The following is a 4,015-nucleotide window of genomic DNA, read 5'->3' on the forward strand; positions in this document are numbered from 1 at the left end:
ATATATATATATATATATATATATATATATATATATATATATATATATATATATTGTTGTTGGTCTCTACAACATATTAAAGTAACAAAATTAATGAACAACATAGATTCCCATTTAGAAATTTATAGACCATATTTTATTTATAGTTCGGTCATTTGAAAAAATAAAGTATACGCGAATCTAGTCTTAACAAAATTTTACCATAGGGTCAATATTGAATTCCGTCCTACTTAGAAAACATGTCGAGGATAAAGTTCATCCATGGTCTAGGCTTATGATGCTAGATCGTCACAAAAAAAAAAAAAAAATAATAATAATAGACTAACTTCATTTTATTTTTTTTGGGATTCCTACTGGAAAAGACCGACAAACATGTGATTAAAGAAAGTATTCTACCGTGGCATTTTTACATTTTTTTAAGGGAAAAGTAACTGCCAAAGAATTTTTGTATCCCTTAGAAATTTCTTTTATATTTTTAGGATTTTGCTACTTGTATATAAATGGTTATCGAAAGTGATGTATAGGGAAAAGATTGAATAAAAAAATTGATTATATTTTAAACTAGGAAATAATAAAGTACCATATGATATTATATAATTTATTATATAAATCTTGACGTACATGCTCTTTCTTTATATTCTAAACAGTCTTTGCGTCCATTCGATAGCCAAGCCAGCCCAAATTACGCATTTGCCTTTGTATATTAGGATAATATGGGACCTAAATTGTGGTGTCACGCATTCACAATAGTACCCCACCCCCACCAACCCTCTATGTGGTTTCTCTAATTAGCATGTACTAGATTTTTGGATAGAGGTGGTTGAGTGTGGCTCGCTTCAAGTTGCACAAAGCCTCGTTTTAGATTTTCGTCATGCTTCAAATGAGGTTATAGTTCTTAAGCTTATTATTACTTTATTCTTGACTTGGACCTAGATAAAAGATGTGACAAAAAGTTAAAGAGCTGACTCGTCGAAAATAATAACATGTCCTCCAACTCTTGTATATGAACCCTATTCAAGTGCAATAGAGATGATCATTTTTCATGCCGCAACATGTTCAGATATCAAATATTTGCTTGGGGACGTTAAGTGTGATTTGTGTTGCTTTATTTCTCTACAAGAGAATCGAATAGTCATCAAATTTTAGTGTCTGTGACCCATTTTTTCCACGGTCGCAATTCATGGCAACTAGAGCCGATAAAAGTTCAGATCTCGCTTTTAAGAATATTGATAAACTAAAACTTACTATCATTAAATTGGAGGTTGATTATATGAATCATATTTTGTCAATTTGATTGATTTTATTACTAAATCTACTAATCAACTTGTTCAACTTTTAGATATTATGGTTGGTTAGTCTCTTTTTAAATGGAGTTTAGTCTCTTGTTAGGATTTCATGGTCTAATAAAATAATCGCCTTTTGCCACATTGAGAGTAATACCATTTCAAGGAGACTGTTTTACTCGAATTAGCATTGCCTCTCACCATATAGTGACAAATTCCACGAAATAAAATATGTGTACCATGAACATGCAAGAACATGGTTTACAGATGTTTTTCCAAGAATTTGATATGAAGTTGTTTTACTTTGAAGAAAATGATAAACATTTTGGTCAAAGTTTGGTATCAACCTTTAATTAATGAAGAATCCAATGACAATGAGAATGCCAATCACCATGATAGACATTCCCAATATCTTAATAATATTTTCTCTGTATATGCAAATGAACACATCCACCTAAAATATCATTTCTTAGTTTATGCTAAGCGTTTAATAGTGATATGATATATTAAATTTATTGTGAATTTTGAGGAATAAATTAAATTTTATTGAATTAATATGTCATGTCGATATCGATAAGTATTTGCTAAGTTTCGAAATTTATATATTGTTTGCACATTAGTCTGTATCCGTCATCAATCTTAATATGCGAGAATTCTAAATGTTGTTGCTTTGTAACTGTGATAGGTGACGAAGTTGCTAAACAACACATATATAAGGTCAGCCAAATTATTTGAATGTGATAGGCTTTTATTTACCTATTACACATTGTATTCACTGATTGATGCATCCGGTTTATTTAGCTATTGTCTCGTTGTAGAGGAGCAATGATATCGCTCTTAAAGCCATGTGTTGGGTCATTCATATGATGATGGTCAAAATATTTATAATTATTCATGTCAAACCCACTGACGAATTTTATTTAGAAAATTGTCCAAAATCAATTTTCTTGTATAACAGTAAAGGGCCATGCTACTTGGCCCCGTGTGGACAGGGCGTTGTCCAAGAGGAAAAATTCAACAGTAAATTATGATAGCGAGTAGAATTTCAACTGCATGAGAACGGAATATAAAAGACAGCCAAAAGCAAAGCCATTAATATCTATTTTGTTGGTTTGTAATTGCCTAAAATTGACTATAGAAGATTAAATTAATGATGCACAACTCCATGCCTATAAACAGATATCTTAATTTAGTATCAAAGAGAAGAACATGCCCCGTTTCAGTATCTAAAACTTTTAAATAAACGGTCTAGTTGATATTAATATATAAAAAAAATGTACACGTATCAAACTTCTAATAAAAAAAAATTCAATTTCTGCGACGTTTCTCTAATATTTTACATTTTTATATTAAATGGTAAAGCACGACATGTATAACTATAACAGTATTTAGAATTTCTTGAATCTAATCCTATATGATACAATAAAATCAATATCTGAAAAGGCCATTAATATATAATAGTACCAAGTCGACTGTGTATATCATGGTCATTATGATATTGTTGGCTGACAAACTATGCCAATTTTTTACTTCGATAATGCTCTGAAAATAAAAAGACATTTAAGGGACCGCCCATTTATGGTTTTTTAACATGGAAATTATGGAGTTGGGTCCCACCATTGCACCTTGAGAAATTTTTTTTTTTATCATTTAAATTTATTTTCAACATATCACTTCACGTACAAATTCATTATTTCGGCATCATTTTTTTCAATTTCAGTCGAAGGAGTAGGTGCAGAGGATACCCGACTAACATTCATAGCCATTCAGTCCGCATATAATTCATATATTTCACATAATGTTTACTCTAAATTTTTATAGGTGATAGGCATATCAAACGTTAAGGCTTTGTTGATTTGATCAATTACGTATTTAATTCTCGATAAATTATATTGGGAGTCCATTACGCATGCTAAAGGAAATAACATAGGCACGTATTTCCAATATTTTCTAAACTTTAATTCCATAACAATTATAATTTCACTAAAATTAGGATTATTTTTATATTTATGAAATGTTCTTGCAATTATATATAAGCGTTCAAGTACTATACAACTTGTGAGATAATAAACACCCGATAAAATCTTTGTGATTTCATAAAAAGATGTCAAAAATTTTATAACTTTCCAAGCTAAAACCTAATCGGATTCATTCAACATAGCATCGTCATCCCTTCTAACGTATCTATTATTATAAAAGTCAGTTATTAAATGTTCGAAACCTTCACATGACTTTAATACCAAGTAAATAGAGTTATGACCTACGTCGCTAACAGATATTTTAGTAGTTGTCACCCCAATTTTGATACAAAAATCTTCAAATACTTGTTTTCTACGAGGGGAGATCGTAATATATACTAGTGCGTTCCAAATCTTTTGAAATTCATCCTTTATATGTTTTAAGCCATCTTGCACAATTAAATTCAAAATATGGCATACACAATGAATATGAAACAAATAACCACCAAAATTAGGTTACAGTACCTTACACAATTTATCGACGACTACCCAATTAACACTAGTATTATCGAAAGCAAAAAACTGAATTTTAGTCTAGCAATTATATTCTCTAACAATACTTAAAATAGCATTATATATATTATTAGCATTATGAGGAAACTTAATAATTCTAAAAGCAATAATTTTTTATGCATGTATCAAAGTAGGTCTATATAGTGTACGATTGCAGCTATATAAGCTATTTTATTAACCTCTTCCCATATATCAGAAGTT

Source organism: Olea europaea, chromosome 2, assembly GCF_002742605.1.
Source record: "Olea europaea var. sylvestris chromosome 2, O_europaea_v1, whole genome shotgun sequence".
Classification (NCBI taxonomy): Eukaryota; Viridiplantae; Streptophyta; class Magnoliopsida; order Lamiales; family Oleaceae; genus Olea; species Olea europaea.